The sequence below is a fragment of the Protopterus annectens genome, chromosome 7.part0 (assembly GCF_019279795.1).
Source record: "Protopterus annectens isolate FY-2018-M chromosome 7.part0, PAN1.0, whole genome shotgun sequence".
Lineage (NCBI taxonomy): Eukaryota > Metazoa > Chordata > Ceratodontiformes > Protopteridae > Protopterus > Protopterus annectens.
In genome coordinates this window covers 1,521,568,853-1,521,581,326 of record NC_056739.1, presented here as the reverse complement: position 1 = coordinate 1,521,581,326, position 12,474 = coordinate 1,521,568,853, and positions in this window count along the sequence as shown.

Below are 12,474 nucleotides of genomic sequence, written 5' to 3'. Positions count from 1 at the left end.
TTATTTTAAGCATAGTCCATTTTTGATTTGCTGCTACAATTTAAGTAAAAAATTATGAAAATCTGATTCTATATATACTCATCAACAGATTGGTGTGAGCTCTTTGTTATTTGATTATAAGAAGGAGCCAAGTCTAGAACTAAGTAAAAATATACAGTAAACTCTCAGTTAACTGGCACCCATGGGGATTGGTAGATGCAGGGTAAGTGTAGTTTCTGGTTGCTTGAGAGTTACTATTAAAAATAGATCTGACAAATAGTGCACCCTATACTATACCATACCATACAATAAACACTGTATTGATTTGATTTTAATATTGAAATACAGTAATTAAAAGCCTGGCTGGAATAATAATATTTTAAACTTATATTTCCACTGGAAAGCTTAGCACGTGTAATGGTTTTCAGTGGCACACTGAGTGGATTGGAACTGAATGAAGTGAAGAGAGAGAGAGAGAGATAGTGAATATATGTATGAAAGCAGAAGTGACTGTGTATGAGATATCACAGAGATATAAAAGCTGAAGAGAGTGTGTGTGAGAGATAAGAGAGAGAAAGAGCAAGTAAATGCATGTATGAAAGCTGAAGAGACTGTGTGTTTGTGAGAGAGATCGAAGAGAGAATGCGCAATCTGATGCAAACTGAGTGAGTATGGAGCGAGTGTTGACATGTTAGTGATTTGACTCGTTTGGTTTGACTTGTTCTCAGGTTGGGGAAAGAGGGAATGTATTTGTATATTCCTTTTTAAAACTCTAAAACTCTAAACATGTAAGGTATGTTTCTGCGGGGTGGGGGGGACAGGAAGTGAAACACATGGAAAGTCGAATTGTTCATACTGTACTGTATTTCTTCGATTTTTTTTTTTTTTTTTTTTTTGGTTGCTTGAGAGATCTAGTTGCTTGAGTTCTGGTTAATTGAGACTTCATTGTAATCTAGTGTCCGTTTTGAAAATAAAACTGTTATGAGGATGGAGGCTTAAAAAAGATATATGAGAGCTGTGTCATATCGATGTTCACCTAAAACTCTGAAACATTAAAACATTTTGAAAGTTTTTTAAAAGTTTATATAACCTGTGAAATGCACTATAAAATTATTCCCAGAGAGTGAAGCTGTAGCAAATAACTCTACTTATCTATAATTTTCTAAACTCAAAAAAGAAATTTCTAAGAACACATGTTAATGCCTTCTAGTACAGAACAAATGATTATAAAAACAATGAAAGGCCTTCTATACTAATATCTTAAAGGCAAATACTATTTGATATTCGGGACACTAAACAAATAATATAGGATGAGCAGCCATATAGGTTGCTCTAAAAATTCAATTATTTTTCAAGAAAAGACATTTACTTTAATACTTTATATATATATATATATATATATATATATATATATATATATATATATATATATATATATACACACACACACACATACAGTACATATATATAAATATATATATATATATATATATATATATATATATATAAATATGTGTGTGTGTATTCGTGTGTGTGCATTTGTGTGTGTGTGTGTGTGTGTGTGTGTGTGTGTGTGTGTGTGTGTGTGCATTTGTGTGTGTGTGTGTGTGTGTGTGTGTGTGTATTTGTATGTGTGTGTGTGTGTGTGTGTGTACATGTGTGTACGTGTGTACATATATTTAAATATATATATATATATATATATATATATATATATATATATATATATATATATATATATATATATGGGTCTACTTCTAAATACAGTACTTCCACAATACCGAAGACCAGGATATCAAGACGGGAATCACAAAACTGAAAATCCTCAGCCACCTAAGTATTCCCAGGGCAAATAAACACTTGCCAAACATGGGAATTATGACCTTTCTCCATTGTACTGTAATCCTGGAGTTGGTATATGTAGTTGGGGGGCACAGCCCCCATACTGGGGTGTGAGGGGGGCTCCCACCTAGGTGGGTTTTAGATAGTGTGGTGTGTTTTGAGTTGGGCAACTGTTTACTTGCCCTGGGAATACTTAATACGGTTCAGGATTTTCAGTTTCGTGATTCTCATCTCAATATTCTGGTCTTCGGTATTGTGGAATTATGGTATTTAGAAGTAGATCCATATATATATATATCTATATATATATCTATATCTATATATATATATATATATATATATATATATATATATATATCTATATATATATATATATATATATATATATATATATATATATATATATATATATATATATATATATATATATATATATATATATATATATATATATATATATATATATATATAATCAGTACAACATTTCATAAAAAGTCTATTTATCATCAATACCTATAGTTAAGCGTGATAACTTTGTTTGGTTTGCTCAATAATGAAATGCCTTCCCTGATTACACTACAAGATTTTCTGCTGCCTGTAGAAGGTTATCAGTAAATGCAAGATATTAAGTGATATATGTCACATACCTGACACTTTTCTGTAAAACTAGCATCATCTACTGCAGTAGCTATTGTACCTGTTAAGCTAGGAAAGATGGCCTTACGAGCACAGACTTTTTCCATTTCATTAATTATTTCACTGCATACCTCAACTGAAAAAATAGTACGATTATTTACCCAAGTGTAGTGTGAGGGGCAATTCCAGACTGGGCAACTGTTACTAGTATATACTAAATGCATGCCAAGTGACTGTTTAACTATTATAGTACAGTGATTTTGCAGTCCTTATTACAGCCTTGGATTTTTAGATGCTATGAAGAAATGGATATCACATTTTGGACCCAGTAAAGCAGCACAGTACAGATGCAGCTCTAAACAGATATTGCCAAATGGTAGGAATGACATGTTCAGTTGTGTAATAATACTTTTGATCTCTATCAAATAGGGGTATTATCCAGGTACCAGTTCTTGCAATAGATATATGAATATACTGGAGAACAGAGCGACTCAGTTGTTACAGTTTCTGAATCATAGATTCACGGCCTGGAATTGAATCCTTACTTAACACCATGGTCAAAAAAGTGTTGGCTGACAGACTGCTTTATCTATATTTTTGTATCTATCAGTGTGTGTGTGTGTGTGTGTGTGTGTGTGTGTGTGTGTGTGTGTGCTTACACATACATACTGTTTTCACTCCTGCTACTCTGACCCACATTGTGGCTGAAAACAGTCTGAAAGGCCAGTTCAACTGCATGATTACCAAACAAGTAAACATATATAAATATTATCAGAAATAACCAGTTACCTAACTGAAAAGTGACAAATATTTTATTTAAAAAGCAAATGAGTCCAGGCAAATAAATGTTATTATATGTAGATAAATTAGTCATATAGTAGCAAATTATGGACTTATTAAATAAAGGAATTAACATCTTCATAGTGCTGCTCAATCCCAAGTGTCACCAGGAAGAAAGCATTTTACATGAAATAGTGAAAAATAAAGTAAGAAAGACACATGCCAATAGATTAAAGAAACACCTCACAAGTAAAATTGGAGGCAGACATCTAGGAGAATTCTTAGAAGCAGAAAACCAAAAAGTGAAACATTTTGACAAAAGCCAAAAATAAAAATAGCTCAGGCATCCTTGCTAAGGACCATAACAGCATAAAACACCATCAGTCACTGCATCAAATGATAAAAATATTAATAAGTCTTCTCTTTATCTCCTTTATCCATGCTTGAGGAAAGTCATGTCAACTTTTCCTTGGGTGGCACTGCTGCTTTCACTTCAGATGGAGTGTTGGAACAGGATGATTTGACAAACAGATTTTTGTACACATTTGTCTACCAGGTAAACCTTCTGGATTTAAGTGTCCCTTTTCAAGGATGAGCAAGCAGAATAGTCTTGTTAAGTGGCTTGCTCAGTCACATAGTAGGCTCCCGGAGATGAAGGATTCAAACCCTGTACCCTTGATTACAGAAAGCAGTTTTTTTACAGTTTAAAGTCTTAATCCTGTACACTAACTGCCAGAGAAAAATGTAGTCCCTGTAATGACTGAGGCTGATTATTTTCTTTACTTTGTTTTTGGAACAGTCCTACAGGGCATAACCCATTCTCACTGCAGACAAGGGGGGGAATACTCCAAAACCAACCAAAAACAAAGTTATAACTACAGTGTATAGCACTAAGAAGATATATTTGAAAATGAGGAGTTTACATATTCAAACTCACTGAAGTATTGAAGAGTACAGTCGAAAACAGCAAAAAAAAAAAATAATAATAATAATTAAATAAAACAATGTATCAAGCACTGAGTTTTTTTTTTTTTTTTTGACTGGATAAGCCCATTAGATAAACTGTCCCGTTTCAGGGGCAAGCCATGAACACTTCCTGGTTAAGTGACTTACTCAGTGTCATACAGGAGGCAAGCGAAAGCTGAAGGAATCAAACCTTGTACTCTAAGCAGAGGAAGCAGCTCAGAGCCTTAGTTCTTAGTGGTAACTGCTGGAAGGTAATGAATATAGGGAGCAGAGATGCAGAGGAATGAAAACAGCTGTAGAATGGATTAAGGGGGAAATTATTTACTTTTATTATGTTGTTAATTTGTAAGTCTAAGACTCTTTTAAGAGACAACCCAGTTGTGTCTGACTTTCTCAGAGTTAGGTATTGCTTATTGAACACGTAACCATTTGCCAGTGCAGAGTAGTTGAGCAAAGGACACTACTGGTTATTTTATCTATGGATGAGAAGCTGGAACTGTGTTGTTCTAGAATTACTTTGGATTATTTATGTGTCTCATTTGTTGACTAAGGATTATTTTTACTTGCTAGTAATCAGGGGGTAACTTAACCTTATTTTCTGCATTTATGTCAACAGGCTAGGGACCAAGGTATTTTATGAGATACTTTATGACTATGATATGTTTTCCACATTCTGTCTCTTTGATGTTCAAGTTCAAGTTTATTAAGGTGCTTTTAACCAAACACCATAATAGCAGAATTTGAAGCACAGCAAAAAAGAAAGTGATGTATAAAACAGATGTTAGGAAAAACAAATGCACTGTATATAAAATCTTAGTCATTAAAAGTGATAGTCCTGGATTAAAATGCAATCATATATTAAAGAAAGTAAACGACAGACACCTTTTAAAACCCAACACTATAGGTCACTCTATGTTCCAAAGAACTATTTCATAGCAATGCAACTTGTTAGCTTAAAGAGTAAGTACAGAGTGTCTTGAGACACTCTTTGAACAATCTAAAACAAAGCCATGGTGTTGGGTTTGACATAGGCATGCACACTTGTTTATATACCAGGGTCTCACTGTAGGTTAATTGTCTGCTAGAGAATGTGTTCTCCAGTCAGGTTTCCGGCTGATTTCTGTCCATTTTCAAAGTAAACTGCACTGGCATTGTTTTAGTTTTTGTTTTCCAAGTTGTTTGTTGTGATCTATGGAGCAAACTAGATTTTCTTATTATAGAGTTACTTCATAGCCACAGAACAGCTACCTTTCTGATGGGGACCATAGTAATTAAGGACACACTTTTTGAAGATATAATCCAGGATGCTAAGATGATTTGGGGTTAGGACAAATGTGTTTCCTTGGTCAATTTCTGCCTATTAAAATGTTATATTTGAGATGTTTACTAGTTATTGACAACTAACTCATTTGGGGTACTTTTGTTTCAGCTTATTAGGACAATGTGATGGGGTTACCACTTTAACCATTGTGTGAACCAGTTGTCTGTTTTTGACAATATATAAAGTTGTAGGAACTTTGCCCCTTTGAGGTTTTCAACAATTCATTGCCTGATTCCGCAATTCTGATTATGGAACCTCATAAGCCAAAAGACTTACCGTTACAGTGCACTGGAAAAGATCAGGAAACCAGCATTTTCTTATAAATACCATTACTACATTTTTATCAGTCCATGCATACAGCAGAATATGCAATACATTATCGTAAACTGTGACCAAATTTCTAGTAATAGAAATAGAGGACTAAGATAAAACAGGCCAAATTAACTCAAGTGATAGTTTAGAAACAAATGCATTAAGCAAATAGAAATGGAGCATATTTAAATATATGATCAATTTGTATACTTATGGAGGTTTGACTGTTTGCAAGGCTGTGAAGCGATGTAGGCAGGCATGACACTGCCATATTTGGAAATGTCTAGAATAACTGAGAAGAATAGCCAAACTAGGTCAGTGGCATTACAACAGACAAGAAAAAGCAGAACACCAAAGGGACATGACAACCTTTCTTTTCATCTTGAATGTTCTGTACCATATGTTACAAACAGAAAACACGGTTCCAATGCGGTATATCAAGCGGGTGGGGGGTGGGTGAGGGGGTGATAGTGGTATGAGGATGTTTGTGTTACAGATGTAGAAATAAGGTATACAGCTGCAGTGTTGATTACCTGGATTTGAAATGGACCAGTAAGAGAGTAATTTAGTCTCCTCTGTCTCTGCAGATGGCCTACTAACTAGATCAGGTATGGGTCCCATCAACCACTGCATGTGAAGAAACTCGGATTATGACAGTGAAAGAGAGTATGACTCATTCCAGAGGCATGTAAAGTACCAATACCAGTACTCAAGAACATAGGATATGCAATGGACCAAGAGGGATGTGCCAATATCACAGCATACTGTAGACTTTGCAGGAGATAACACTGGTACTGAGCATATATAAAATTGTATTTGGTATTCCACTTCCCAGTTTTATTCTTGCAAGTATTTAGGATTACTGCTGACCAGCTATGGATGGAGCATTACTGCACTAGACTGAGAAGCAAGCCAGAATTTCTGTTAGAGCACCCACCAACACTTAAGGAGAGTTATATCAAAGTGCAAATCAATAAAGTAACATAGAACAATATATAAAAAAAAGAAATAATAATAATATAATAGTTAATAACATAATAATGACCAGACACCTACAACAGCTGGAAAGACCACAAAAGTACCTCACAAAAATGATCCTAGGCCTTAAACACATGTCCTACATGGACAGACCCAAGAAACTTCAGCTGTTCTCAGTCTCTTATTGTCTACTTACAGGTGATCTCTGCTTGACTTACAAAGCCATGTCTGATCCAGCCCTACTTGAAATGCTACACCTAAAGAAATCCCACTCCCCCTGCACCACACACTCCAGAGATCACAACCTCATTACCACAATTAGCAGAACATGCTGGAGGGACAGGTTCATCTCCCAAAGACTGCCCATACTCTGGAATAAGCATCCCATTTATGTCAAGCAGAGCACCTTGCTGGCCCTCTTCAACAGAAATCTTGACGAGTGGATGGGTAACAGAAAGTTAATTCCAGGGATCATTCCAGTTACACTATTGGATAGGGGCACTGTGAACTAACTTCGGGTGGCACAGTGCCTGGGCAATTTTTGGGGCTAGGCTTATAAAGGCTCCAGGGCCATTAGCCTAGTACACACCTATGAACCTATGAATAATGACTGGGCATATGCAGCAACTAGAGTGACCTCAGAGGTTCCTTACAAAAAGAATACATGATGTAATAAGCCTGCCTTATGCAGGGTGCCTTAAAGTCAGTGGCGGCTGGTGACTTCAAATAAAAGGGGGGCTGCAGGAGATAGCTGAATGGGTGGGTTCAATGGGAAGGTGTGCAGCCAATTAGAAAGGGGAGGTTCTATGCTCAAAACTACAGAAACTAACTTTAATTAAATATGCTGCCCTGGGTGCCAAACCCTCATAATGAGAGTCCAATCAAGACAAATGAAGTGTAAAAGAATAAAAATATTTCAATTCATTGGCTGCATGACAGCTTACTTAATATCTAGATGGAAACAAAAAGGGTGTGAGGCATGAAAAAATAAATTACTTTTTAAATACATTACTGGAATGCCAGTCAAAATCAATTATAAGAAAAACAAGCAGCACTCAACTCAAACTGCTTCTCCTTGCACTACAGTTCTAATTATAATTTATATTCAGCTTTATTAAAGTACCAAGTAACATGCTGAAAGTAGCAATCTCTGTGATGCCCCCACTTGTAAAAAATGTTTCTTATCCAAAAACGACCTGCTGCCTGACAACTATCTACTTGTTTCATGGGGAAAACATGATAAAAGTAGAAATGAAAAGCAAACAAGAAACAAGCTCAAGATACAATGCCTAAAGGATTACTGTACAGGTTATGGACCACACATGAATGGCATTCTGTTTAGTTCACGGGTAAAGCCCTCAGAGATCACTGGAAGTCTCCAACAAGTGTAATGAGCTTCTTAAAATAATGTAATCCTGTCCTTTATTACAAATACTGTCATATGCATTTCAATACCCAATGCTTATACATTATCTAGTTAAGTGTTATCTGCATGACAACAACAGAAAGGCTTCAATGTTGGCAATTATTTTACAGTATGCTTATTAAAGCTTACTTGCATGTTATGATCTCAGACAAGCTTACCTGATGGTCATTAAAGCATTGCTACTTAAAACACAGAGCAACAGGCACTTTGAGTAATAAGCATAAATCAACAGTACAAAAATATGACAGAAACCAGACCATTCTGCAAAATCAAGAACAGATGAAAAGCCACTGTAGTACTTGTGTCTACCTTGGACGGGGGGGGGGGATACCCTGCACATTTACACTGCATAACTGCTCCTTGCCTTGCTTGGACACATCCAGAGTCACTACATGAGGGAGTGGGGTGCAACAAGTATGTCACAATTTGAAAGTCTCTGGCTGACGGTGATGGCCCTGACACATTTGCCATATCTCTCACCCTCAGAGCAAGAAATCTGGGCAAAGCCATACATAGAAGTGGGACAAAGGCCCAAAAATAAGGACAATGTTTAAATATTGCTCTTATAAACTTAGAAAGATAATTGAATAGTAGGTCTTGCATTAGTATGAATTTTCTGAAGGATATGAAATCTGAAACTCAAATGTCTGTCATTTTCTAACTTCAGTCTTTAATGATTTACCACTAATTTGCCAAAAAAAACCCACAATTTTATGAAAAATGGACCAAAAATGTGATGCAAAAATATAAAATAGCCACACAATACAGCTGGGAACCTGTCAAAGAAGGGACACTTTTTAATATTAGTACTGCTAACTTGAGCAGCTGACAAAATAAAAGAATCTACATGCATTTCTGAAATAAAAGTAATCTATAACTCTGATTATTACAGTTATTTCTTAATTGTAAACCCTCCATGTTTTCTTCCAAAATTGCTATTTTGCGGAGGGATTATTAGGGGAAGAGCAAAATTTTGAGCCAAATTCGGGGACAGTTGAGAGGTTTGGCTATGCCTAATTCTATAAAGCAATTTATTTGCATGTACCTCTCAACTTGTTAATGCAATAAATCTGGACAAGGCCAAATATATTAGGGGAACATATAAACAGTACTAAAAATTACTCTTGTATAAACTGAGACAGTTGATAGAATAACAGGTCTTATTTTAGCATGCATTTTTCTGAAGGTTATGAAGTCTGAAACTCAGTGTGTCATTATTTAATGACTTAATTCCTAAATGATTTTCCAGAAAACCACAAATTTTATGAGGAACAAACCAAAAATAAGAAGCAAAAATCTATTCATTATGTGAAAATCTGGACAGTTGGGAGGTATAGTTTGGGGCTGTCTTTGAGTTTGCCGCCCTTCCCTCACACAAAAGCATGGTTGAATGGAGCCCTTCCCCCTGCAGCCATTCCAATGATCCATTACTTGGCTATTTCACTCCATTTACCATAAACACTAGTGTGCATACTGCTTTACTTCTATGATGATTTGGATTTCATTTTAAAGTTTTATTTTGCATTTTACAGCACAAACACTAAGACATCTGCTAAACAAAGCAATGCAGTCTCACAATGAAAACAGGCTTAGCATTAAAAACTTCTCTGCCCTTGAAACTCACATTCAATGAAACAGCATTGAAACCCACATTCAAAGAAAATACATCTTGCCAGTGGCAGATAAAGATTAACTTTGGGCTGTTTTCAAATCATAGGCCCCTTGGACATGAAACATACATGTGCTCTTTGATACACCTTCCTGATTGTACTAAATTATATTCCTTGTACAATACAGTACAGTTGTTAGACGACATTTTAAATTTATTGTTTTGAACATTTTTCCAGTAAACAATGAAACAAAATGCATGCACCAATGACAAAACTACCCAGTTCAGAACTTTTCCATCATAAAAGGCTACTCAACCTTCTACAGTCCACCAGTATCAGTAAATATGCACAATCTCTGAAGTAGTAAAAGTCATCTAAATAATTCCACATTAAAGAAATCTGTAACAATGAAGAGTTTGCTGCTTGCAAACAACTTTATGTGTCATTGTTTATTCATCTACAAATAAAGTGCCTGTTGCCCTTGAGGAATAAATTGCCTATGTTGCATGCATTAAAAAACATGATAAGCTAGTAATATTGCCATAGGGACTGTATGGCAAACTGATAACAGGTTCATAGTTACTACTCTAGGTATCTTTGCCAAAAAGGACTGCGGCATCCACCCACTTTACAACACAGTACAGTATCAGCAATGCATCTATCTACTGTGGGAGTAGAATCCACAGCCTTCTGCATCAAAAGCATGTACACTACCTGTTGTGCTATTAACAATACAAGCAAACTCAGAATAAGCAGCACTAAAGGTTTGTTCCCCTGCAGCTCTCAGCTCCTTGTAAAATCTACTCGACATGCAGTTGTATCTCTGAACTTTGCAGCACAAGAAATCTGAAAAAAGCCGAAATTTATTGGGGGGGGGGGCAAAAGCCCCAAAATCAGGGACACAACATTGCTTGTATAATGTTGGAAAGTTGCTAGAATAAAATGCTGTGTTACCACCATACATTTCACTGCCACATCTTTAACCCAGGGGACCCTGTGCAAAACAGTCAGAGAAACATACCACTATGCCAAATCAGCTGTTTTGTGAAAGAGAGGAAGATGAACTTAAATGGCTACCATTTAGTAAATTCAGTTCTCACCATAGCTGTCAACCTCTTGGCACAAAACACCTGAACAAAGCCAATAATGGGGGGAATACAGCCCCCAAACATATTCAGTGAATTCAGTTCTCACTATAGCTCTCAACCTCTTAGCAAGAAACATGTGGACAAAGCCAGTAATGGGGGGAATACAGCCCCCAAACATTCAATGAATTCAGTTCTAACCATAGATAACTCTCAGCCTTAGTACAAAATACCTGGACAAAGCCAATAATGGGGGAATACAGTCCCAAAATAGGGACAAATTTCAAATATCCATGTTATAAACTTAGACAACTGCTAGAACAGTTTTGTGTTACCATGTACTTTCTGAAGAATATGAAGTCTGAAATTCAAATGCCTGTTATTTTTAAACATTTAACCAGGAAACTAGTCTGACTTGGAACAAAAGACAATTTTCAGCAGAGCAGGGAGAAATGCCAGATACATCTTTGTAAGATGGGAGGACACGCAGACACCACACAGAAGGCACCCCAGCCAAGAATCAAACCAAAGAACCTGTAGTTGTTAGGCAGCAATGCTACCAGTGCACCACTGCACTACAGACTTTGCAAGGAAAAATGTAGATACAGAAACCACAGATTTTATGAGGAACAGAACAAATATGAGGCAAAAATCTGCAAATTTTTTTAGAAATGGTGGTGGATAGGGAATTCAGGTCCTTGCCACCTGCATCCAAGGTACAGGGTTCAAGCTTGAGTATCTCTACCCACCACCATTTGTTCTCTCTAGCCACCAGTATATAGGAACTGGGTCATTACACACATATACACATACACACCCTTTGTCCAGCAGTATAGTTATGAAGCCTTCACCTACCTGTTCGCGACCAAACACCTACCCGTTTCATGAATGAAGCAAGCCCACACTGCAGCCAGCAACCACCGTTTCATGAACGAAGCAAGCCCACAATCCAGAGAGCAACCAAACACCTATCTGAAGCAGTAATCCACGACTGAAGCGACGCCCACTCAATGAAAGTCCCGTGAGAGCAGCAGCAGCTCACCCCTCATTGGTTCTGCCTACAGCCGAAGCAGTCCAGAGCTCCTCTTCTGTGCAGTCGTCACCGCACAGATTCCTGGGTATCTCACAGCAATGATTGCTGGGTACCTCTTTGTCTCTATCCGGACTGCTGATAAAGGCAGTCTGAGTTCTTCTAATGCCTCTGCACATGTGCAGAGGCATTGGGACTCATGATTTAAATATCTTTCTTTTGCATTTTCCAGGTGTGAGGGCTGCAGTCTGGCAGTCCGCTAGCACAAGCCGCCCCTGCTTAAAGTATTTTCCCTCTACTCAGTCTCCTATAGATTGCAGAGGGAGGATCTATGCCTGGCTTACAAGGCATCCATAAACTTCACACTTATGAATCTCCTACATATTTGTAAGTCAGAAATACAAGGTCTAGGGACCTGATTTTTATCTGCATCTTAAACAGAACCTCCTGAACAGACAGATATGTGCACCTCCTATGCAACAGGCTTCCCATCCATGCGAAGCTGAGTT